This window comes from Leopardus geoffroyi, chromosome D2 (genome assembly GCF_018350155.1).
Source record: "Leopardus geoffroyi isolate Oge1 chromosome D2, O.geoffroyi_Oge1_pat1.0, whole genome shotgun sequence".
NCBI classification, from domain to species: Eukaryota; Metazoa; Chordata; class Mammalia; order Carnivora; family Felidae; genus Leopardus; species Leopardus geoffroyi.
The window spans coordinates 34,664,877-34,691,947 of record NC_059334.1 but is presented as its reverse complement, the minus strand read 5'-3'; the positions used below and the strand labels follow the sequence as shown (position 1 = coordinate 34,691,947).

General features: G+C 38.5%; 1 protein-coding gene across 5 annotated transcripts in view; it reads left to right on the top strand.

Moving 5' to 3' along the window:
* Positions 1-2,779: 2,779 nt before the first annotated feature.
* The window catches only part of USP54 (ubiquitin specific peptidase 54), a 133,690-nt gene continuing 109,398 nt past the window's right edge, over positions 2,780-27,071 (top strand). Inside the window, exon 1 of one of the 5 annotated variants that reach the window (XM_045439585.1) lies at positions 2,780-3,224. The gene's annotated coding sequence lies outside the window, so the exon portion shown is untranslated. Of the gene's footprint in view, positions 3,225-3,442; positions 3,542-27,071 lie in introns of those variants that run through there. The other 4 variants (XM_045439592.1, XM_045439600.1, XM_045439590.1 and 1 more) reach the window with 4 other exon arrangements.

Below are 27,071 nucleotides of genomic sequence, written 5' to 3'. Positions count from 1 at the left end.
CCCAATAGGAATGAGCAACAATATTTTATTTAAAACATTTTTTTTAATTTTCATTTTTTATGAATATAATTTATTGTCAAATTGCCTTACATAGAACACCCAGTGTTCATCCCAACAAGTGCCCTCCTCAGTGCCCATCACCCATTTTCCCTCTCCCCCACCCCCCTAAATTTTTTAAATGTTTATTTTTGAGAGACTCTCTTAAGACAGGGCGTGAGTGGGGGAGGTGCAGAGAGGAAGAGGGAGACACAGAATCCAAAGCAGGCTCCAGGCTCTCAGCTGGGAGAGCCCAATGTGGGGCTTGAACTCATGAGCTGTGAGATCATGACCTGAGCTGAAGTCGGTGCTTAACCGACTGAGCCACCCAGGTGCCCCTATTTTTAAAAATTTTTAATTTTTATTTCAAGCATGTGGTTTCTTTAGATACCCAGACTTAGTTACCTCTGTGTTCCACAAAATAAGAGATGAGGACCAGGAAGAATAAGAAGATGGCTTAATAGGATCTGGGAAAATAACTTCTGAGGAGAGCTGGCTGAATTCAGCCAACTCCATGAGCCATTAATGCTTTTATTAGGTTGCTAAACTTTGCATAGACTGATCTAATTTTCATGGACCTTGGATCACATAACATTTACCTTGATCATTTTCCTTTACAACCTAAACAAATTTCAGAGGACTCATACTTCCTTTAAACTCGTACACAAAACTCTATTTCTGTATTCTACTTTTTCTTTTTTTAAAGATTTTATTTTTAAGTCATATTTACACCCAATGTGGGGCTCGAACTTGCAACCCTGAGATCAAGAGTCGTATGCTCCACCAACTGAGCCTGCCAGGTACCCCCTTTTATTTTCCAAAGATTTTTCTGTTTGTATTTTTTTTCAAATACTTATTATTATTATTATCATTATTATTAATGTTTTTATTTATTTTTGAGAGAGAGAGAGAGAAAGTGAGCAGGGGAGGGGCAGAGAGAGAGAGGGAGAGAATCCCAAGTAGGCTCCATGCTGTCAGTGTGCAGCCTGATGCGGGGCTCGATTTCACAAATCGTGAGACCACGACCTGAGCCAAAATTAAGAGTCAGACGCTTCACCGACTGAGCCACTAAGGCATCCCCTGTGTGTATTCTTCTAAGGACAGTGTTGCCATAAGTTGGATTTCCCCCCCAAATAGATCCTGAGACAAAGATGTGGATGCAGGTAGATCCTGAGACAAAGATGTGGACCCAGAAGGTTGGAAGGTTATTCCAGAAATCCAAACAGTGTAAGGGAGTGAGAAGAAAGCCAATAAAGGTGCTTTGGGCAACTGGAGTTGAGTCCCATTTGTTACTGAGAAAAATGCTATTCAAAGTGTGGTCCTTGGACTGGCAGCATCACTGTTTCCTGGGAGATTGGTTAAAAATGCAAACTCAAGAATCTGTGTCTTGGGGCGCCTGGGTGGCGCAGTCGGTTAAGCGTCCGACTTCAGCCAGGTCACGATCTCGCGGTCCGTGAGTTCGAGCCCCGCGTCGGGCTCTGGGCTGATGGCTCGGAGCCTGGAGCCTGTTTCCGATTCTGTGTCTCCCTCTCTCTCTGCCCCTCCCCCGTTCATGCTCTGTCTCTCCCCATCTCAAAAATAAATAAAACATTAAAAAAAAATTAAAAAAAAAAAAAAAAAGAATCTGTGTCTTACTCATCTCTTCAGGTGATTTGTATGTTAGTAAGTTTTGGGAAACACTACAGTGAACTCAGAATTGCCCCACTGAGGGGATGAGGAACTGTAGTATTTAGCCACCAAATGCCATCTTTCTTTGGTTGCAGATTGCTACTGGGAATTTTAACTCTGCTGGCACTTCCAGGCAAAGAAATACACAGGTGTTTGAGGTAGGAAGGTATGGACCTGCACTATCTATCAAGGCTGTAGTAAGCTCTGGGGTGGGCTGAGGGAATATGGGTAGAGCACAGACAGGATCTGGATATGGGTTCACAATTTCCATCAGATTTTCATGCTTAAAACTCTGAGAGTCCTTCACCAAAGTTAAGGACTATATTCCTTTAACAAATGTTTATTGAGTGCCTACTGTATACCAGGTATTGTGTGAGACATCAGCTGTACAAAGACACATAACAACCTTCATGAGACATAGAGATTTCGGTTAACCATAAAATAATTAAGCGCCTACCCTTAAAGTTGGGGGAAAAATTCCAAAAAAATTACTTCCTGTTTTACTCTTCCTTGTTCACCAGCTTTTGTTGTTGTTGTTGTTGTTGTTGTTGTTGTTGTTCTGTTTTTAAGTCCAGTGCAGTAGTGAGGAGGAAAAGAGAGTAAGTTCGATCTGTAACTGACTGTGAACAACCAATTAAAATAACTCACTACTTTCCAACCAACCTCCACTACGTTCTTTAAATCCATCTTCTGTTCCAGATGCTTCTCAGTCTGCATTTACAGTTGTCTGAGAGCATAGAGAAAGCCCTACAACTAAGTTTTGTGACTCAGGAATTAAGGATGTGTCCACAGAGCTGCAAGCAACAAGTGCAAAGTTCAAGTCATACACCAATGCGGTCCTCTTCCGCATCCAAGGCCAAACACCTGTGCTTATGTTCAATTAAAAATACAACACACACACAAAAAACCTTTCATTTCCTATTTTGGTCTGGCGAACTGATAGGGGTGGGGAACTCGTGAATAAACAAATTATTTCTGTGAAACCAAATACCGTGTGCAAACCAGTGTGAGAAGAACGGATGAAAATTTCCTGAAGGAAGGTTAGGAGGAGACGGTAAGATCAACATCTGGCTTGCTCGCTCCATCTCTAACTCCTCATGCATAAGGAAAATGCCAGGAAAACGGAACTAAAGGCGTCACTGCTCTAACTTTGAGGCACTTGGAGCAAACAAGGCCACATCCCTAAAGCTATTCCAGTGTAGGGTTCGCCATACTAACTTCCCCCAGGTCAACCCGTTCCCCCCTGCAATAGTTTTCCGACTCCCTCGATACACATTCTTCTTTGCCCTCACCCACTACCAGACTTTTCCAGGCCGCCCCTAACGCCTGGCGGCCGCCATTTTACACACTACTATCGCGAGATATACTTAGCCTTCTCAAGCCCGACTCGTTTACTTTCTTGCTAGAGGTTCTTCTCGGCTGTTCTCGCCGTTAGCTGAGGAAAGTGTCGCGAGAGCTGGTTGCCTTGGCTCCCCGTAGCTATAGCAGCCGCGGCGGTTAAGGATGCGGCGGCAGGAACTGTGAGTGCGACACCCTCAGGGGGGCGGGGTCGGAGGTAACGGGGGTGCAGGGGGTAGCCCTGGTGGTGGGGGTAGGTCGGGAGTAACGGGCCCAAGTGTGACGTGTTGGAGAGGACCCAGGTCCAGTGGGTAAAGGGACCTGGCGCAGGTCTGCACTAGGGCACTCGGAGGGCTAGAGCTGCCGTGAGGTCCAGTGGGAGGGACGGCGGTGTAGTAGGGTTCAAGGGGCAGGGGCCGGAGTGTGGAAGGGTGTGCGTTGGAAGGAAGAGGGTTACGCGGACTCAGAACTGGATAAAGGGACCGGACTACATCGAGGAGTAAGTGGGAAGAAATGGGGTACCGCGAGGTGGAGGGTATATTGAATGGGAGCACAGAGGTTGGGCCCGGTTTGCTTTGCACTGGTGAGGACGGGGGGACTGTGTCGGACCCTTCGCGGCTTACGGGGTCCGCCGAAAGCTGGTCTAAGACTGCGCGCCAGGACCTGGGTCCTAAATGGCGTGGCGGGAATGGTGGCGTCCCGGACCTCCACCAACACTTGTCCCTTCCAAAGAAATCCCCCACGGACTGTAAGATGTAGAAGTAGGGTCCTGGTGAACTAGGATTAGTTGGAAAGGTTCTTTCTGTGGAGAGACTGTTGAGTGGGATAATGAATGATTGCTGCTGTAAAATAAAGTGTGGGGTGGGGACGGGAGAGAAATTCTTTAGGAAAAAAAAAAACCCCTAAGATGTGCTTCCTCTGGAGCGTATTGAGTTGAAAGAAGGGGCGTGTGTGCTGAGATCACGTTTCTTCCCAGATTCATTCAAGTATAGAATTCCTTTACGGTGTACTTTTGAAATTATATATGCAGTGTAAAACCAGTTTAGCTGATACAGTGAAAGAATGTGCAGCACGACACTTAAGCCTTCCACGAATGTAATTTAAAAAGTAAGGAAAGTGTTTCTATTGCTGCAGCAGAAGGCTGAACACTAGGGATAGTTTTAGTTAACTTGAATATAAAACCTAGTGTTCCCAAAGTGCGCATATTCAGGTTATTTGCCTTTTAAGAAATGGATGAAGTTTTATTTTAGGAGATAGAACAAGTTTTGAATATCTGCTAATCTGGGAATAAAGTGAGTCTCCCAGGAGTTAAAATCAAGGAGAGGGCAAAATATTTAGTTTCTGTTTCAGAACTGTTTTGTGGAGATGAGGTTGGACCACTTTGCTCCTGAACTCTTATTTCTACTGAAAACAATGGCTTCAATTCAGGCATAAAAACAATTACAAACTATCTGATAATTTTTCTTACTGTCTTTTGTAGGTATAAATTTGTAGGGGATAACCTCTTTTGATTATGTAACTGGATTTTTTCCATTTGAGGTTCACAAATTCATTAATTAGAATAATGGCTTTTAAATCCTTCTGGCACTACCCTTGATGTGGTTAGTCATTGAACCTATTTATTTGATATGTGTTAGACTAAAAGTTTTAATTTGTAATATTAGTAGCTACACTTTAAAGCCTTTCTGAGGCAAGATACAGCTTTATGTGGTTGGGTCCAAATGATTTCTGCATGGATCCATTAAAGAGCTTTACTGAGTTCCTATTATGTGTGGAGTACTGTGTAAGGCATTGAGGGGAGGGGTGAGAGTAATTCATTCATTTATCCATTCAACAAATATTTACTAAGACCTATTTTGTATCATTACTAAGCTTTTAGGATACAAATAGGGGTAAGCTTTGCTCTCTGCCTTGCAATGCTCAGAACCCAGGTAGAGTGACAGAGAAACAAATAATTACAATGTAATAAGAACAATATAGGGGCAGGTGGGTGGTTCAGTCCGTTGAGTGTCTGACTCTTGATTTGGCTCAAGTCATGATCCCAGGATCATGGGATGGACCCCATGGCAGGCTCTGAGCTTGGAGCCTGCTTGAGATTCATTCTCTTTCTCTGCCCTGCACCGCCCCTCTCCCCGCCCCCCCCCCCCCCATTATATGTGCTCTCTCTCTCTCAAAAAAAAAAAAAAAAAAAAAAAAAAAAAAGCACAGTATGTGCACACAAGCTCATGAAACAAGATTCTGGCCCTCAGGAGTTTTCCTAGTTGACAAGATTATAAAGGAAGAAATAATTTTAAAAATTACAAAATACTAAACAAATTCTAAACTATGCTGCATTAATAGAATACATATTATGTTTCTCAGAAGAGATAAAAGTTACAATGACAAAATTCACAAGTCAGCGTGTGATTTAAGTCTTTTTTTGGTACTCTTAAATATCACTGTATGTTCTTAAGTCAATAATAAGCATAATAACTAAAATTTTTGACTGATTATTAATGTGCCAGGTACATTATCTCATTTTATCTTCATAACATTCTGCTCTTCAGCTGGTCCTTAGTGCTTCAATTTTAAACAAAAAATTAAGGAAGTTGCTAAAGATCATAGAGCTAGTAAATGTCAGATTAGAGATTGGAGTTGGAAATATATGTGATTGGAAAAACCTAAGCAAGATTCCTTTCTTTTGCAGGGAGAGTACCTCGAGATTGGGGTGGGGCAGAGATCGAAGGTAGAATTGGCCAGAAGATCAGAATTCAACCTCTGTGTCTTTGTTCATATATTTTTTCTCCCTCAAATGTTTACACTACGTATGGGAACTAATTTGAATATTAACATGATGCTAAGTATGAGTTTATGTTGTTGAACAGAGAATTGAGTAAATTGCCATATTCATGTTGTATATAATTGTATAGGGAGCTATGCTTGGGAAAATAGTCATAACAAGCAATTGTTAACATTTGTAATCTTCTAGAAAGTGATCATTTTAATAATGGAAATGATTATATTCATATGCAGTATAGAGCAAATGTTATTACAACAGACTTTAAGAGATTTAAACATTTTATACTGCTTTTTTTGTATTAAGAAAAATATGTACATGTCACATGTATTTATATATTTGCATTCAGACTTTTTTTAAAGTATATTTATTTTGAGAGAGTGCATGCATGCACACACGACAGAGTGGGGAAGGGGCACAGAGAGACAGGGAGAGAGAGAGATTTCCAAGCAGGATCCACACTGTCGGTGCAAAGCCTGACACAGGGCTCTATCTCACAAATTGCGATATTATGACCTGAGCTGAAATCTGAAATCAAGAGTCAAATGCTCAACCCATGGAGCCACCCAGATGCCCCAAGGCAAGAGGAACTTTTAAGTGACTTGCCAAAGTCACACTCCTGCAATGTCCCAGGTGTCCTGATTTCTAATTAAGTGTTTCTTCTACTGTACCACATTGCCAAATTATATTTAATAATCACTATGCATTGAGTTATAGATGCTCTCAGCTAATTTCAGGAAACCAGAGTTGTCAGGAGGCTATTGATAGATGAGAGTACAAACTGATGACTTGTTTCCCTTCTACTGTACTTATACTTCCTACTGATACTTAGGATAAATGCATAGTTCATTCAGAGGCTTCTTACATTTGGTTTATTATATTACTGTTTCATTTTTCTGTGTCTAGCTGCATTATTGACCCATTTTAATAAATGTTTATATGCCTTAAAAAAAAGTGGAGGGGGGAGCCTCGGTGGCTCAGCTGGTTAAGCATCTGAGTTTGGCTCACATCATGATCTCAGGGCTCGTGAGGTTGAGCACCGCATTGGGCTCTCTGTCAGTGAGCCTGCTTTGGATCCTCTGGCTCCCTCTCTCTGCCCCTCCCCAACTAGTGCTTGCATGTTCCCTCTCTCTCAAAAATAAATAAACATTAAGAAAAAAGTGGAGGGTTACAACTATGTTGTAATACCTAATATTATTAAGAAATACATACACATTTGAAGGTGAGTCAGGTCAGGTTTTTCATTGAGTTGACTTTCTGCAGCAGTCCCTCATCTATAGGCTCCACAAACATGTGGGTGTGAATAAGATTCTGTTTCCTAACACCTTTTAACTAAGTGGGCTGGGTGCCAATGTTTTTTATGTGAATTATTTTTAGGCATTGAGACATTTTTCTAAGAAAGGTTTAGAGTAAGAGTGTAATGAGAGGAAGAGCCTTGAGGGCAGAGCATGGAACTTCTGCCCCAGAGGGTTGAAAACTGAAAGAGTAACCGCCGATGTGTAAAGAGGATAATGGTCGAAAAGTGTTCTTTAACTCTGAATCTCCACAGGAGAGCCTGAAGATCTTTTCTTCTACTTTTATACACATACCTCTTGGAAAGGTTCTATCCATTTACACTCCTCCAGGGATGTGTGGGAAAAAGTATTAATTTCCCAGCACTTATATCAGGAATAGTAAATAGACATTGAACAAACTAAAAACAGTTTACACGATAGGTGAAAAGTGCTATCTCACTTTAAATTTCCATTTCTTTGCCTGTGAAATTGAACATTTTTCCATATTACTTTTCTTTCTTGTCTTCAGTGTTTATGTCTTCTTCAAAAGACTTGAAAAAAAATTTTTAAAGATTTTATTTTTTAAGTAATCACTACACCCAACGTGGGGCTCAAACTCACAACCCCAAGATCAAGAATAGCATGCTCTTATGACTGAGCTAGCCAGATGCTCCAAGATTTTATTTATTTGTTTATTAAAATTTTTTAAATTAAAATTTTATTTATTTATTTATTTTATTTTTTAAATTTACATCCAAATTAGCATATAGTGCAACAATGATTTCAGGAATAGATTCCTTAATGCCCTTTACCCATTTAGTCCATCCCCGCTCCCACAATCCCTCCAGTAACCCTCTGTTTGTTTTCCATATTTAAGAGTCTCTTATGTTTTGTCCCTCTCCCTGTTTTTATATGATTTTTGTTTCCCTTCCCTTATGTTCATCTTTTTTGTCTCTTAAAGTTCTCATATGAGTGAATTCATATGATATTCGTCTTTCTTTGACTAATTTCACTTAGCATAATAGCCTCCAGTTCCATCCACATAGTTGCAAATGGCAAGGTTTCATTCTTTTTGATTGCCAAGTAATACTCCATTGTATGTATGTATGTGTATATATATATATATATATATATATATATATATATATATATATATACCACATCTTCTTTATCCATTCATCCATCGATGGACATTTGGGCTCTTTCCATACTTTGGCTATTGTTGATAGTGCTGCTATAAACATTGGGATGCAAATGTCCCTTCGAAACAGCACACCTGTATCCCTTGGATAAATACCTAGTAGTGTAATTGCTGGGTCATAGGGTAGTTCTAGTTTTAGTTTTTTGAGGAACCTCCATACTGTTTTCTAGAGTGGCTGCACCAGCTTGCATCCCCCCCCCCCAATTTTTTTTAAATGTTTATTTTTGAGAGAGAAAGACAGAGTGGGGGGGGGGGCAGAAAGAGACAGAGACACAGAATCTGAAGCAGGCTTCAGACTGTGAGCTATCAGCACAGAGCTGACTTTGTCCAACTCACAAACTATGAGATCATGACCTGAGCCGAAGTTGGACGCTTAAGCGATTGAACCACCCAGGTGCCCCTATTTATTTTTAAATTAAAAACACTTTTTTAAAAGTTTATTTATTATGAGAGAGAGTGAGTGGGAGTAAGGGAGGGGCAGAGAGAGAGGGTGAGGAGAATCCCAAGCAGGATCCTTGCTGTCAGTACAGAGCCTGACACAAGGCTCACTTTCCTGAACTCTGAGATTATGACTTGAGCTGAAACCAAAAGTCAGATGGTTAACTGACTGAGCCACCCAGGTACCCTTGCAGCTCTTTCTCTTTTTTAAAACTTAGCTATGTGCCTATAAGATCTCATTCTGTCAATATACACTTTTTAACAGCTGACTGTATTTCCTTTTGATTTTTTGTAATTTACTTAACCTTTTTTTTTTTTTTTTTTTTTTTTATTGATGGACATTTAAGTTGTCCAAGATTTTTGCATTTACCAACCAAAATGAACATCCCTTATTCTTTCTCTTGGATTGATGTTCTAGAATACCTGTAGAGTAGTGGCTATAATTATTGCTTGAAAGGTATGTATATTTTCAAAGATACTGCCAATCTGCCTTTCATAGAGTCTGTGTACTATTATGCATTCCACTAGCAGATTATGAAAGTGCCTATATCCTTACATACTTGCCAACACTTGGTATTATCAATCTTGTACATTTTTACTAATATGATAGGTAGAAAATTTGCAGTTTTCAGGTTACTTGTGAGTTTGAGCATATTTTAATTTCTTTATTGACTATATTTCTTTCTGTGAAACTGTTTATTCTATCCTTTGACTTTTTAAATTTTGTTATTTTTTTTTAAGTTTATTTATTTATTTTGAGAGACAGAGTGTGAGTGGGGTGGGGGTATAGAGAGAGGGAGAGAGAGAATCCTAAGCAGGCTCCATGCTGTCTGTGCAGAGCCTGATGCAGGCCATGATCCCATGAACTGTGAGATCATGAACAGAGCCAAAATTGACTGAGGCTTAACCCACTGGAACCACCCAGGCGCCCCTGACTTTTTTTTAAAACTTTTTCTTTTACCTTTTGATTAACAAGAACTCTTTATATGTATGTGGAAGCATACACTTTTTAAAAAAAGTCATTTATATTTACATTTATATATAGAGAGAGCACATAGTTTCTCTAATGTGTTGCGTTATTTGTGGTATCTATTGATATAATAAAATGTTTTTTAATGTTTATTTATTTACCGTTTATTTATTTTTGAGAGAGAGAGAGACACACACACAGATTGTGAGCAGGAGAGGGGCAGAGAGAGAGAGGGAGACACAGAATCTGAAGCAGGCTCCAGGCTCTGAGCTGTCAGCACAGAACCCAGTGCAGGGCTCGAACTCACAAACTGCAAGATCACAACCTGAGCTAAAGTTGGAGGCTTAACTGACTGAGCCACCCAGGTGCCCCTATTTATTTATTTTTGAGAGGGAGACAGCGTGCATGTGTGCAAAGGCGGGTAAGGGTAGAGATAGACAGAAAATCCCAAGCAGGCTTCATGCTGTCAGCGCAGAGCCTGACACAGGACTTGATCTCATGAACTGTGAGATCATGACCCCAACAGAGATCAAGAGTTGGATACTTATCTGACTGAGCCACCTAGGCTCCCTGATATACTAAAATTTTTATGCTCACAGGGTGTTTGGGTGGCTATCTATCTTTTTCTTTTTTAAAAAAGATTTTTTTTTAATTTTAAAAATATTTCTTTATTTAAATTCAAGTTAGTTAACCTACTGTGTACTATTGGTTTCAGGAGTAAAACCCAATGATTCATCACTTACCCAGTGCTCATCCCAACAAGTGCCCTCCTTAATGCCCATCAATCATTAGCTCATCCTCTCACTCACCTCCCTTCCAGCAATCCTCAGTTTGTTCTGTCTTTAAAAGTCTCTTATGGTTTGCCTCCCTCCCTCTTTTTATCTTATTTTTCCTTCTCTTCCCCTATGTTCATCTTTTGTGTTTTCTTAAATTCTACATATGAATGAAATCATACGATATTTGTCTTTCTTTGACTGACTTATTTCTCTTAGCATAATATACTCTGGTTCCATCCACATTGTTACAAATGGCAAGATTTCATTCTTTTTGATTGCCAAGTCAAGTAGTATTCCGTTGTGTGTGTGTGTGTGTGTATACACATCTTTTTTTTAATGTGTGTTTGTTTGTTTGTTTATAGAGAGTGCAAGCAGGGGAGAGGCAGACAGAGAGAGAGAGAGACAGAGAGAGAGAGGGAGAGAGAGAAAGAATTCCAAGCAGGCTCTGTGCTGCCAGTGTAGAGGCTGACGCGGGACTTGAATTGTGAGATTGTGACCTGAGCCGAAATCGAGAATCAGATGCTCAGATGACCGAGCCACCCAGGCGCCCCTGACTGAGCCACTCAGGCGCCCCATACTACATATCTTCTGTATCCACTTATTAGTCAATGGACCTTTGTGCTATTTCCATAATTTGGCTATTGTTGATAGTGCTGCTGTAAACATTGGGGTACATGTGCCCCTTTGAATCAGCATTTTTGTATTCTTTGGATAAATACCTAGTAGTGCTATTGGTGGGTTGTAGGGTAATTCTATTTTTCATTTTTTGAGCAACCTCCATACTATTTTCCAGAGTGGCTGCACCAGTTTGCATTCCCACCAACAGTGCAAAAGGGTTCCCGTTTCTCCACATCCTCACCAACATCTGTTGTTCGCTGAGTTGTTAATTTTAGCCATTCTGACAGTGTGAGGTGGTATTTCATCATAGTTTTAATTTGTGTTTTTCTGATGATGAGTGATAGAGAGCATCTTTTCATGTGTCTGTCAGCCATGTGGATGTCTTCTTTGGAAGTGTCTATTTATGTCTTCTGCCCATTTCTTCACTGGATTATTTGTTTTTTGGATGTTGAATTTGAGAAGTTCTTTATAGATTTTGGATACTAACCTTTATCCAATATGTCATTTGCAAATATCTTCTCCTACTCCATTGGTTGCCTTTAGTTTTGTTGATTATTTCCTTTTTGTGCAGAAGCTTTTTATCTTCATGAGGTCCCAATTGTTCATTTTTGTTTTTATTTCCCTTGCCTCTGGAGACATAACTAGGAAGAAGTTGCTGTAGCCAAGGTCACAAGGTTGCTGCCTGTTTTCTCCTGTAGGATTTTGATGGTTCCTGTCTTACATTTAGGTCTTTCATCCATTTTGAATTTATTTTTGTGTATGGTATAAGAAAGTGGTCTAGGGTCATTCTTCTGCATGTTGAGGTCCAGTTTTCCCAGCACCATTTGCTGAAGAGATTGTCTTTTTTCCCTTAGATACTCTTTCTTGCTTTTTCAAAGATTAGTTGGCCATACATTTGTGGGTCCGTTTCTGGCTTCTCTATTCTGTTCCATTGATTTATGTTTCTGTTTTAGTGCCTAGTGCCATACCGTCTTGGTGATTACAGCTTTGTAATACAGCTTGAAGTCCTGAATTGTGATGCCTCCAGCTTTGATTTTCTTTTTGAACATGACTTTGGCTATCTGGGGTCTTTTTCTGGTTCCATACAAATTTTAGGATTGTTTGTTCTAGCTCTGTGAAGGATGCTGGTATTTTGATAGGGATTGCATTGAATGTAGAGATTGCTTTTGGGTAGTATCAAAATTTTAACAGTATTTCTTCTTCCAATCCAAGAGCATGGAATGTTTTTCCATATCTTTGTGTCTTCTTCGATTTCTTTCATAAGCTTTCTATAGTTTTCAGTGTACAGATCTTTTGCCTCTTTAGTTAGGTTTATTCCTAGGTATCTTATGGTTTTTGGTGCAGTTGTAAATGGGATAAATTCCTTGATTTCTCTTTCTGCACCTTTTTTGGTGTTTAAAAATGCAACTGATTTCTGTACATTGATTTTATATTTTGTGACTGCTGAATTCTCGTATCAGTTCTAGCTGATAGTTCAGTTTTTTGGTGGAGTCTTTCAGGTTATTGACGTAGAGTATTATGTCATCTGCGAAGAGTTTAAGTTTGTCTTCTCCTTTGGCAATTTGGATGCCTTTTATTTTGTTTTGTTGTCTGATTGCTGAGGCTGGGACTTCCAGTACTATGTTGAACAACAGTGGTGAGAGTGGACATCCCTGTCATGTTCTTGACCTTAGAGGGAAAGCTCTCAGTTTTTCCCCATTGAGGATGAGTCTTTCACTAACTGTGAGATCATGACCTGAAGTGAAGTTGGATGCTTAGCCAACTGAGTCACCCAGGCACCCCTATAATTGTTAGATCTTCTTGATGGGTAGATCCCTTAATTATGATATAATGCCCTTCTTCATCTCATTTACAGTCTTTGTTTTAAAATCTAGTTTGTCTGATACAAGTATGGCTACTTTGGCTTTCTTTTGACCTCTGTTAGCATAGTGTGATAGATGGTTCTCCATCCTTTCACTTTTAATCTGTAGGTGTGTTTAGGTCTAAAATTAGTCTCTGGTAGGCAGCGTATAGATGGATCTTGTTTTTCCATCCATTCTGACATACCCTATGTGTGTTTTTTTGTTTTTGTTTTGTTTTGTTTTGTTTTGTTTTTTTGAGAGAGAAAGGGCACAAGTGAGCAAGGGGCAGAGAGAGAAAGGAGAATCCCAGGAGGGTAGAGAGAGAGAAAGAGAAAGGGGGGCTCACCCAAAGTGGGGCTCCTGTTCACCTGAAACAGGGCTTTTGTTCACCTGAAGCAGGGCTTCAGCTCACCAGAAGCAAGGCTCGAGCTCAGCCAAAGTGGGGCTTGTGCTCACCCGAAGTGGAGCTCGAGCTCACCTGATGTGGGACTTGAACTCATGAACTGTGAGATCATGACCTGAGCCATAGTCAGATGCTTAATGACTGAGCCACCCAGGTGCCTTACCCTATGTCTTTTGTTTGGAGCATTTTGTCCGTTTACTTTCAGAGTGATTATTGAGTGTTTTTAAACATTTAAAAAATATTAAAAAAAATTTTTTTTGTAATGTTTGTTTATTTTTGAGAGAGAGAGAGAGAGAGAGAGAGAGACAGAGCATGAGTGGGGGAGGGGAGAGAGAGAGAGGGAGACACAGAATCTGAAGCAGGCTCTAGGCTCTGAGCTGTCAGCACAGAGCCCAATGCAGGGCTCCAACTCATGAGCTGTGAGATCATGACCTGAGCCGAAGTCAGGCGTTCAACCGACTGAGCCACCCAGGTGCCACTAAAAAATATTTAAAAAATTAAATAAGTGTAAAAATTCGTCTCTTCAGTTGTACTAGCCATATAGTCACATGTGGCTATTATATTGGACAGTGCAGATATGGAGCATTTCCATCGGTGTATAAAATGCCAATGGATAGCACTAAAAAGAATACCAAGATAGGGTGTCTGCCTTAAAGGTTATGTCAAAATGGCTAAGTATAGCAGGTAGGGAATCCATGAACTGCTGGTCACACATGAAACTCCCCACCCCATTCCAGACCCTTTCCATTGTTGATAGTTGCTGATAAATTCACTGTCCTATTGAGGTTTAGATGTGCCTATAAGTGAAAGGCATCATTGAAAAGGCAAGGGAAGGCAGAGGCTGACAAGGATAACATTCTGGGAGCTGTGAGTGTTAAGGGATTTTCCAGACATAGAAGAGATTGCTGAGCATTGGGATGAGTAGGAATGGTATGGGTATGGAGCTGGGAAAATAACATGAAGTGCTAAAAGGAACATTTAGCTTGTAGAAAAACAATATTGTTCCCAGAAGAAATAATATTGAAGATAAATTCTAATGTTCAGGTTAATGTTGAGCCAATCACCAGCTTGATCACATCTTCACTAAAATTATAGGTTTGTCTATTGATATTAAAAATATGGACACATTTTTTATGTTTAATGAGAATTAGTGGGAAAGTAGAATTCACCTTGTGGTTTACTTTTTTTTAAATGTTTTTTTTTTTTTTGAGAGAGACAGAGTGAGCAGGGGAGGGGCGGGGCGGAGGGAGAGAATCCCAAGCAAGCCCCACACTGTCCTCACAGAGCACCATGTAGAGCTCAATCTCATGAACTGTGAGATCGTGACCTGAGTGGAAATCAAGAGTCAGATGTTTAACTGACTGAGGCACCTAGCACCTCTGAGGTTCACTTTTTAGTCCTTTTTCTTCTAGGGAGTACATCTGTAGAAAAGGCTATCCAAATTCTTTATTTTTGTTTTGGGGACAGTGCCATACACTAAATTTGTGAATTTTTTTCTCTCTCTCTCTCTCATTTATATCAGACACAAACATCAATATTTATATGATTGTAGGATATACAACAATGTTTTTAATCTTCTGTTACTGTTTTAGAGTTTTTCTTATTTCTTTCTGTTTGGCTATAAAAATGTGCTCTCTAGGCAAGTGGCTTTTGAGAAAAAAGGTATTATATTCATTACTTAGCTTTTTGCAAATAGGAAATATAACCCTGTTGTTGGTGCGCAATGAATGAACTTTTCTGAAATCTATATTTCACTATTTAAGCACTTTCTCTTAGCAAAGTACCTTCCTGTACCATGTTGAAAGCAAGAAGCATTTTCTACAAAGCATATTTTTCAAATAGCATTTGAGTTTTGAAATGAAAACAGAACCTGAGGATAAGACTATATTGGACTCTTGTGGAATATTTTTGTTGGTATTTTGACCTGGTATGTAGGTTCATTTTTTCTTGTGACATGAAAGGTAGGTTTTTAATATAAAGCCAGCAGGAATTCAATGACTTATTTGAAATTCCCAGAAGAAAAAGTTTTTTCTCGTGAGAAGAAATTTCTAAATAGATATCTTTTAGACAGTACAGTAGTTTCATAGTCAGGCTTGTAGAAAAATCCATTATCTATAGAAACAGAACTTTCTCTTTGTTTGTGTGCCATTGTCTCATTTCTGACCTGGGCTCAGCTGTTGTTTCTGTGCAGATCCACTTCCTTTGGTGGTGCATCCTGTCCTGAATGTTGACCCCAGTCAAAGCTGTATGGTGCCAGAAGAAAATAAATTTCTTGATCTTTTTTTGCTGTTTCTTTCAGCCTTTATTTATCTTTACTCGTGGTCAGTGAAGACAAGAAAAGAGCTTCTGGACAATTGGAAATTCCCATGTGTTCTTTCAGTGTTGGGAAACCCCAGAGAGAGGCAGAATCTATCTATCTTTCTTTCTTTCTTTCTTTCTTTCTTTCTTTCTTTCTTTCTTTCTTTCTTTCTTTCTTTCTTCTCCTTCCTTCCTTCCTTCCTTCCTTCCTTCCTTCCTTCCTTCCTTCCTTCCTTCCTTCTTTCATTATTTTGAGAGAGAGAGAGAGAGAGAGGGAGGGAGAGAGAAAGAAAGAGAACAAGCTGAGGAGGGACAGAACAGAGGGAGAGAGAGAATTCCAAACAGGTCCCATGCTCAGTGTGGAACCTACATGGGGTTCAATCTCACTACCATGAGATTGTGACCTGAGCCAAAATTAAGAGTGGGATACTTAACCAACTGAGCCACCCAGGTGCCCCAAAGCAGTGTCTGTCTGTCTGTCTGTCTGTCTATTTATTTATTTAAACATTTTTCAACGTTTATTAATTTTTTGATAGAAACAGAGCATGAGTGGGGGAGGGGCAGAGAGAGACACACACAGAATTCGAAGCAGGCTCCAGGCTCCTAACTGACAGCACAGAGCCTGACGCGGGGCTTGAACCCACGGACTGTGAGATCATAACCGGAGCCGAAGTCAGATGCTCAACCGACTAAGCCACTCAGGCACCCCAAAGAAGTGTTATTTTAGTTGGGGCCTACCAGGTCTAAGGAAACCTCTAGTTATTTCACAGAATTGAAATAAGAAACTTTGTAATTACAAAGGTAAGTTCTAGACACCTCTGACTTTTAGAGTATTTACTGATATTGAAAATACACATTTATATTATTCATGTTTTAACCAATGTTTAAACCACAAATTGCCACATCACAAGTTATTTTGAGTAGGAAATCTCAATGAAATTCTGGCCATTATTTTAACTGGGCAATCTATAGAAGTCTGATTTACAGTTGCCTTTCCTATGCCTATTCTACAAATTCATGAAAAGACATAACTTGTTTTTAAAATTCAATTTGAAGTTCTTACTTCATGGTGACTCTCATCTTTTTTATTTCTTCTTTCAATAGTTACCTAAATGCCTGTTTTTAAAATAACAGTTTTAGGGGCACCTGGGTGGCTCAGTTGGTTGTGTCTGACTCCTGATTTTGGCTCAGGTCATGATCTCATCATTTGTGAGTTTGAGCCCCGAATTGAGCTCTGTGCTGACAGTGTAGAGCCTGCTTGGGATTTGCTCTCCCTCCCTCTCTCTTTGCCCCTCCCCTGCTTGCGCTTGCTCTCTCTCTCTCAAAATAAATAAGTAAACTTTAAAAAATAAAATAAAATAACAGTTTTATTGAGATATAATTCACAAAGTATATAATTCACCCATTTAACGTGTAATTTAAAAGTTTTTAGTATATTTATAGTTGTACAACTGTCAGTGTAGTCAGTTTTATTACATTTTTATCATCCCCAAAAGAAACTATATATCCATTAGCAATCACTCCTCATTTCTACCTACAACCCCAGCCCTTGGCAACTCTTACTAATTTACTTCTGTCCCTATAGATTTACCCATTCTGAACATTACATACAAATGGAATCATAAGTTACCATTATGTGATCTTCTGTGACTAGCTTTTTTCACTCAGCATATTTTCAAGGTTTATCCATGTTGTGGCATGTATCAGTATTTCATTCCTTTTTGTGGCTGAAAAATATTCCTTATTCTACTGTATGAATATAACGCATTTTATTTATCTGTTCACCAGCTGATAGACATTTGGGGTTGTTTCCACTTTTTGGCCATTATAGTTGAGGTGAATGTGGTACTTTGCCCACAAAATAAGGATACTAAGGGTTGTGCAAGTGGGAAATTTAAGGAGGCATTCAAATTTTTGCAAGTGTATGGTCACTTGATTGACCCTGAGAATGAGTGCCTCCTTGCATTTTCTACCTGAGAGCCTCAAGTGTCCTACCACAGTCCTAGATATGGATTGGTTCTGATAATACTTTCCTTGAGCTTCACTGTTCTGATAATACTTTCCTTGAACTTCACTGAATACCAACCACTTTTGAAAACTGAGTGAAAAAGTATACTTTGCACTTTGTCACTTTGCTGTTCAACAGTGTTCAGTGGTCTTCCATTAATTATCAAATACTGACCTGTGATTCTTACTTTATTTCCAGTTAGATTCCCTCTATCTTATCCTTTCAGCCAATCTAAGCTACTTTCTATTCCCTAAACAAGTCAAAATCTTTCTTGTCATCCTGACTTTGCCCATGTCACTTTTCACCTGGAACTAATACACTGAACAAAATTTATTTGTGGTAGCATTGATCAAGGTAGACCAACTATTTGAACCTGTGACACTTACCTTGTTCAGACTCTAGTTCCTAAGTATTAGAAGCAGTCTCCTTCCTCTCTAGGTCACAGGTACTTTCCAGGAAATTAGGAATTTTCTAGGTTTTTTTGCTCAGAGTGCTGAAAGACATAAGTCAGGACAAATTCCATAGTTTTTGGTTCAAGTTGTTCTTTTTCCTACAGTTTGCTCAAAGTGCTTTGCTCAGCTATTGCTGAGCAGTGCCCAAGGCCATTACCTAATATTATGCGACTGATTTGGCTGAGATAAAGCCATGCAAATTGGAAGCCATTAAAAAATAAAATCAAGTCATAGTAATCCATGTACATTTTAGAGTGAAATACTACTTTAAGGCTTATAAGGAAAAATATCTTTCTTCTGCCCTAGTGTTCCTTACCTAACCCTGATTCTTTTTTTGTTGTCGTTTTGTTTGTTTGTTTATTTATTTATTTATTTATTTATTCATTTTCAGAGGGAATGGAAGTGGGGGAGGGGAAGAGAGAGGGAGGCGGAGAGAATCTCAAGCAGATTCCACACTGTTAGCATAGAGCCCAACATGGGGCTCAAACTCAAGAACTGTGAGATCATGACCTGAGCCGAAATCAAGGGTCAGACACTTAACCAACCCAGCCACCCCAGCCTACCCCCTGATTCTTGTTCCTTACCTACCCCTGATTCTTGTTTTTTAGTGCTTTAAATGTTGGCCTTTTTTTTTTTTTTTCATTTTTTACTTTCATATATATTTCTGAATGATATGCTTAAATTGCTAAACTGCTATTTTCTATTACACCTTCTCCTGCTCTGCATGTATACACATATACTTTTTCTCACAATGCAGGTATAATATAGTTTTTTGGTTAAATCAGTTGTGGTAAGCAAAATAATACCCCCACACCCACCACAAATGTCTCATCCTAATCATCAGGACCTGTAAGTATGTTCCCTTACCTGGCAAAAGAGAGTTAAGGTTGCATTTGGAATTAAGGTTGCTAATCAGCTGATTTTAAAATAGGGAGGTTACCCTGGATTATCGAGTTGGGGTCAGTGTAATTCATAGGATTGTTAAAAGTGGATGAGAAAGACAGAATAGGTGCTATATGAGAAGGACTCAGTCTCTCTTGCTGGTTTGCAGATGGAGGAAAGAAAACCATGAACAGAGGCATGCAGGCATCCTTTAGAAGCTAGAAAAGACAGGGAAAAAGATTCTCCCCTAGAACCTCTAGAAGGGAGCCCAGCCTTAGCACCACTGTGATTTTAGTCCAGTGAAAGTATATGAGACTTAATCTACAGAAGTCTAAGATAAAATGTTTGTGTTGTTTTTACTACAGCAATAGAAAACTAATACGTCAATATTCATTGTTTACATTATGGCTTTATAAATATTGTTCACAGCTAAGCCATATAATAATACAGTTCCTTTCTTACATAAAGTAAGAATATTTTAAGCAATAGTAATTGCTCTTTTTTTTTAAGTTTATTTATTTCGAGAGTGAGCGAGCATGCATGAGTGGGGGAGGAAGAGAGAGAATCCCAAGCAGGTTGTACTGACCTGAGGCTTGATCTCACAACCATGAGTTCATGACCTAAGCCAAAATCAAGAGTTGGACACTCAGCTGAGCCATCAAGGTGCCCCAGTAATTGCTTTTTTGTTTATTTTTTTTGGGGGGGGAGTAATTTACCTAAAGTTATTTGTTACTATTTTCCTGGGTGAAGATACAAAGCTAAGTGTCAAAACTAGGTTTTTGTTGTTTCTTGTTTTTTGAGAGAGAGAGAGAGAGAGAGAGAGAGAGCTCACCCAAGTGAGCTTGTGCAAGCAGGGGAAGGGCAGAGGAAGAGGGAGAAAGAATCGTAAACAGCCTCCATGTGCAGCTCTGAGCTGATTTCACCACCCTGAGATCATGACCTGAGCCCAAATCACATGTCATATGCTTAACCAACTGAGCCACCCAGGCACCCCAAGACTAGGTTTGAATATCAGCTCACTTTCTGTGTGATCCTAGGTAAGTTACTTATACTCACATTTTATTTTATTTTATTTTATTTTATTTTTTATTTTTTTTTACTTTATTTCATTTTATTTGTAATCTTTACACCCAACTAGGGCTCGAATTCATAACCCCGAGATCAAGAGCTACATGCTCTACTGACTGAACCAACCAAGTGCCCCACCCACATATTGTTTAATTGATTTTTTATTGAGATAATTGTAGATTCACTTGCAGTTGCAAGAAATAATACAGAGAGATCTCTGTATATTTTTTCTCAGTTTCCCCAAATAGGAACATAAATTTAGCAGAAGTACAGTATAAAGTTGCAACCAGGGTATTGATATTGATAAGCACCACTGATCTAATTCAGATTTCTGTAGTTTTACATTTTTACTCATTGTGTGTGTGTTTGTGTGTGTATTCTGTGTAATTTTTTTAGATGTGCAGGTTCATGTATCCATTACTGTAGTCAACATACTGAACAGTTTTAAAACCACAAGGATCTCTAGTGTTGCTCTATAGACAACCCCACCCCATCCCTGGCAACCACTAATCTGTTCTTCCTTTCTAAAATTCTCTTACTTCAAAAATGTTATGTAAATGGAATCATACGATATGTAACCTTTTGGGATTTTCTTTTTTTTTTTTTTTTTTTTCCTTTTTTTCACTAAGCATGATTTCCTGGAGATTCACTCAAGTTGTTGCATGTATCAATAGTTTGTTCCTTTTTATTGCTGAGTACTATTCCATGATATGGATATATATATACCATCATTTGTTTAAACTTTCACCTGTTGAAGGACATCTGGGCTGATTCTAGTTTTGGGCTATTACAAATAAAGCTGCTATGAAAACAACATCATCAACAACAAAAACAAATAAAGCCGCTATGAACGTTTGTGTACAAATTTTATATGAATATACATTTTCATCTCTCAGGGATGTTCAGGAATATAATTGCTGGATTGTATGGTAGTTGCATATGTAGTTTTTAAAGAACCCGTCAAACTGTTTTCCAGACTAGCACTAAAGTAAATTTTACATTCCCATCAGCGATGTGTCAGTAATCCATTTTCTATGCACCCTCACCAGCATTTGGTGTTGTCACTACTTTTTATTTTAGCCATTCTGAGAAATGTGCCATAATACTGCATTGTGGTTTTGATTTGCATTTCCCTAATGCCTTATAATATTGAACATCTTTTCATGTGCTTATTTGCTATTTGTATATCCTTTTTGTTGAAATGTCTCTTCGTATCTTGTGCCCATTTTCTAACTGGCTTGTTTGATATTTTACTGTTGAGTTCTGAAAGACCTTTGTGTAGCTTAGATACTAGTCGTTTGTTGAATATGTGGTTTGCAAATGTTTTCTTTTTTTTTTTTTTTTAATGTTTATTTATTTTTGAGACAGAGAGAGACAGAGCATGAACAGGGGAGGGTCAGAGAGAGAGGGAGACACAGAATCCGAAACAGGCTCCAGGCTCTGAGCGGTCAGCACAGAGCCCGACGCGGGGCTCGAACTCACAGACCGCGAGATCGTGACCTGAGCTGAAGTCGGCCGCCCAGCCGACTGAGCCACCCAGGCGCCCACAAATGTTTTCTTCTAGTTTGTAGCTTGTTTTTTCATACTTTCACCTAGGCTTTTATAGAACAAAAGTTTTTAATTTTGGTGAGATCTAATTTATCCGTTTTTTTCCTTGTGACTTGTGCTTTTGGTGTCAAGCCTAAGAACTTGGCCTAACTCTAGATAACAAAGATTTTTTTGTACTTTTTTCTTAAAAGTTTTATAGTTTTGTATTTTATATTTAAGTCCATGATCATTTGGCTTAATTTTTATACAAGGTAAAAAAAAAAAAAAAAAAAAAAAAGAAAGAAAAAAAAAAAGGAAAGAAAAGAAAAGGGGCGCCTGGCTGGCACAGTTGGTAGACTCTTGATGTGACTCTTGATCTCAGAGTCATGGGTTAAAGCCCCACACTGGGCATGGAGCCTACTTTAAAAAACAATAAAAAAAAATTTTTTTTTTAATATAATGTGTGAAGTTTAGGTTGAGTCCATTTCTTTGCCTGTGGATACCCAGTTGCTCTAGCACTGTTGAAAAGGGTTTCCTTTCTCCATTACATTGCTTTTTGCAGTTTTGTCAAAAATCAGTTAAGAATATTTATGTAGATCTGATTTGGGTTTTCTATATGTTCCATTAATGTATGTGTCTATCCTTATGCCAATATCATACTGCTTTTATTATTGTCGCTATGTAGTAAGCCTTAATATTTGGGTAGAGTAATTCCTTCTACTTACTCTGTCGATTAGTTTAGCAGTTCTAGAGTCTGCACCTTTTCATGTAAAGTTTAGAATAAGCTTGTCTATGTCTACAAAAAGCTTTGCTGGGAGTTTGATAGGAACTGCATTAAACTTACAGATTAATTGGGGGAGAATTGACATTTTTATGATATTGAGTTTTCCAATCCATAAACAATCCTCTCTGTTTTAGGTCTTCTTTGATAGTTTTCATCAGCATTTTATAATTTTCGGCATACAGACTCTGTACATGTTTTGATAAATGTACACTTAGGTATTTAGTTTTCTTTGGCATGATTATAAATGGTAGTGAGGTTTTTTTTTGTTTTTGTTTTTGTTTTTTTACATTTATTTATTTCTGAGAGACAGAGAGACAGAGCACAAGTGGGGGAGGGGCAGAGACAGAAGGAGACACAGAATCCTAAGCAGGCTCCAGGCTCTAGGCTCTGAGCTGTCAGCACAGAGCTGGATGCGGGGCTTGAATTAACAAACCATGAGATCATGACCTGAGCTGAAGTTGGATGCTTGACCGACTTAGCCACCCAGGCACCCTGGTAGTGTGTTTTTAATTTTGGTTTCTGGGTGTTTATTGTTAATATATAGAAATGTGATTGAGTTTTGTGTGTTGATCTTCTATCCTGCAACCTTGTTATTACTTTTAGGAATTTTTTTGTAGATTCCTTGGGATTTTTCACATAGACAGTCATGTCATTTGCAAATAGAGATAGTTTTATTTCTCCCTTTCCAATCTGTATGTGTTTTATTTCTCTTGCCTTATTGTAGTGCCTAGAATTTCCAATATGGTGTTAAATAAGTGTAATGAGAACAAACACCCTTACTTATTAGTTCCCAACCTTAGGGGTAAAGTATTTAGTATTTCACTTTTAAGTGTGATGTTAGCTGTAAGGTGGGGTTTTTTTTGTTGTTGTTGTTTTTGTTTTTGTTTTATTTTAGAGAGAGAGAGAGCACAGGCAGGGGAGAGGGGCAGAAGGAGAGAGAGGGATAATCCCAAACAGGCTTCATGCTCAGTGCAGAACCCAACTATGGGGCTTGATCCAAGGCACTAGGATCATGACCTGAGCTGAAATCAAGAGTTGGACACTCAACTGACTGAGCCACCCAGGTGCCCCACTTAGCTGTAAGGTTTTTGTGTGGATGTTGTATCAGGTTGTAGCTACATATTTTAAAAATTTCAATTGAAATGGTATTTCTTTTGCATTGCTTTTCCACATTCCCAAAGCTGGCATTTACCCTCCATGTTTCAATTGCATTCAGCTTATACTACAGTAATTGATCTTTAGTCATTTGTATTGTGGTTGATTTGTTTTCATTTATCCTTCCCTGTCCTCAGACACATACACCCTCTAGGCTATGAGGGCATAGGCTGTTTTATTCATCTTTATATCCCGAGCTTAGTACAGTGTGCGTGGCACCACTGAATTGTTTTTATTGAAGAAAGGAATAATGAATGAATAATGAATAAATGAATGAATAATTGAACGAGAGAAGAATAAATTACCTCTCATTGGGCTTAAGATCGTTTTAGTTGGTAGGAGTGTGAGCTTTGGAGCCAGAAAGATTTCAAATCTCAGCCCTTCTATTTAATACTACTCTAGGAATTTGAGGCAAATTGCTGAATTTTTCTAAATTTCAGTTTCCTTATCTGTGAAATTAGGATAACAATAACCTATCTGAACAAATTGAGATAATATATGTCCATTCTTAGCACAGTACCTATCATGTTGTAGGCACTCAGATTTTCATTTCTTTCTTCCTTGAACTGTTTTACATATTTAATGATACTGATTATAAAAATACTTTGTGTACTGTATAAAGTTATTTCAGATATTGTTCATGTTTGTGTTAAAGACAGTCAAACTAATTTTGATTATGTTGGTTTAAGGGGAAAAAATAGGGACATGAGAAAATAGAGAAAGTTTGAATAACTTTGGTTGAGCAATACCATGTGCCAATCACTATGCTCAACACTTTACATGCTATAACCCATTTAATCCTGATAACAACCCCATAAAGCACATTTCTTCCTATGAAGAATTATATCTTAGTTTTTTAACTATAGTCTTCTTCTCTCCATCCATTGTAAATAAGCCCCAGGAATGGAGCTAATACAATTTAATGCAGATTTCAAACTACATCTAGAATATGACAAATAATAACTATTTTATTTCTAAGCTACCATCCTTAGTGTTTGGAGACTGTGTTCTTTAGGCCATGTGTTCTTTTTTTCAGCAAACTTAGTGATATTTACTTTCTACTTCCATCTCTAGGAATATATTAGTGCCCCAAATATATTAGGTTTTTCAGTTATATAAAACCAGAGTAATTAATTTGTCTATTGCCCATGGCACATTAGTTTTTTCAACAAATATCACTAAAAAAGCTTGAATCAATTTTTCAAAGAGGAGAAAAGCAGCAGACTGTTTGAATTTGTATTTAGATTTTTTCTCACTCAGTACTTTATATTGTTCAGGATAAGATCTTTTTTTTTTTTTTTTTTTTAACTTTTTTTTTTTTTTCAACGTTTATTTATTTTTGGGACAGAGAGAGACAGAGCATGAACGGGGGAGGGGCAGAGAGAGAGGGAGACACAGAATCGGAAACAGGCTCCAGGCTCTGAGCCATCAGCCCAGAGCCCGATGCGGGGCTCGAACTCACGGACCGCGAGATCGTGACCTGGCTGAAGTCGGACGCTTAACCGACTGCGCCACCCAGGCGCCCCGATAAGATCTTTTTTTTGTCAATGTTTATTTATTTTGAGAAAGAGCAAGCACAAGTGGGGGAGGGGTAGAGTGATCAGGAGAGAGAGAATCCCAAGCAGAATACCAATCCCTATAAAGGCTTGATCCTACGACCCTGGAATCATGACCTGAGCTGCAATCAAGAGTTGAATGCTTAATCCACTTGAACCACCCAGGCGCTCCTACCACCTTAACCATTTTTAATTATACAATTTGTTATTTTTAAATACATTCATTTTTGTGCCACCAATTTCTAGAACTCTTCATCTTGCAAAATTAAAACTCTGTACCTATTAAACAACTCCCCATCCCCCCACTTCTCCCTCCCTTCAGTCCTTGGCAATCACCATTCTACTTTCTGTCTCTGAATTTTACTATTCTAGCTACCTCCTATAAATGGAATCATGAAGTATTTGTCCTTTCGTGCATGCCTTATTTCACTTAGCATAATATCCTCAAGGTTCATCTATGTGTCAGAATTTCCTTCCTTTTTAAAGGTAAATAATATTACAATGTATGTATACATTGTAGTACATTGTATGTACTACATTTTGCTTATCCATTCTCTTGGGTTGTTTCCATCTTTTGGCTATTATGAATAATGCTGCTATGAACATGGGTGTATAATGATCTCTTTGAGACTCCATTTTCAGTTCTTTTGGATATACATCCAGAAATGGAATTGCTGGATCATATAATTCTGTTTTTAATTTTTTTGAGGAATCGCCATACCATTTTCTATAGTGGTTGCACCATTTTATATTCCCACCAGCAGTGCACAAGAGTTCCAATTTCTCCACACCATCATTGTTTTTCTTTCTGTATTTTGATAGTTGCCATCCTAATGGGTGTGAGATAGAATCTCATTGTGGTTTTGATTTGCATTTCCTTAATGACACCTGACATTGAGCATCTTTTCACGGGCTTATTGACCTTTTGTATATCTTCTTGGAGAAATTCTGTTCCTGTCCTTTGTTCACTTTTAAATCAGTTTTTGTAAAGTTGTAGGAGTTCTTTGTTAATTCTGGATATTAATGCCTTATCAGATGAATTATTTGCAAATACTTTCTCCCATTTGTGGTTTGCCTTTTCACTTTGTTCACTGTGTCCTTTGATGAATAGAAGTCCTCTTTTTGTTTTAAAATTTTAATATATTTATTTTTATTTCTTTATTATTTTAAACTTCATTCATTCATTCATTCATTCATTCATTCATTCATTCATTTATAGCAGTGGGGAGGTTCAGAGAGAGAGGGAGAAAGAATCCCAAGCAGGCTCCAGAGCCTGACGTGGGGCTTGAACCCATGACCTGTGAGATCATGACCTGAGCTGAAATCAAGAGTCTGACACTTAACTGACTGAGTCACCCAGCTGCCCCTATTTAAGATATTTTAGAAGAATAATACAATAAGTATCGTTGTATCCACCATCCAGCAAATTAAACATTGCTAAATTATTTTAAGCCCGTTGGCTTTCCCCTTCTTGATTGCAAGTCCCTTGCCATCTCTCAAAGGTAACCACTAATTAATTTGACATTTCTCTAAGTAGTTTAAACCCCTTGGTCAGCCTGTTAGTATTAGAAGCTTATCATGGAAGAAGTAAAAATACTGTAGAAGTCCTGTGGAAGGCTAAGGTGGGAAAGGATATTTTTTAGATTTTTTTTTTTTTAAGTTGAAAGCCCAGTTCAGCGCCCATTAGAGATAGTTGTACATAAAAGTGCACAGAAATAATTTGTTGAGTGACTGTGTGGTACCCAGGCACTTCTGACTAAAGACATTTAGTACCAACATATTATTTTGAAATGATGTCTACATATCTTTTGGGTTAGGATTGTTATGCACTTTACCAATAAATAGACAGCTATGGCAGAGTAAATGTTTTCTTAAAAGTAGTGAAACTAGCAGACTTCCAGCATTTAGCTCTAATTGCATATAGTGCATTTAGCTGCTTTGGTTAATTGAGACTTGTAGACAGGACAAACAATAAGAGAAGTGTAGAAGCATTACAATTCCT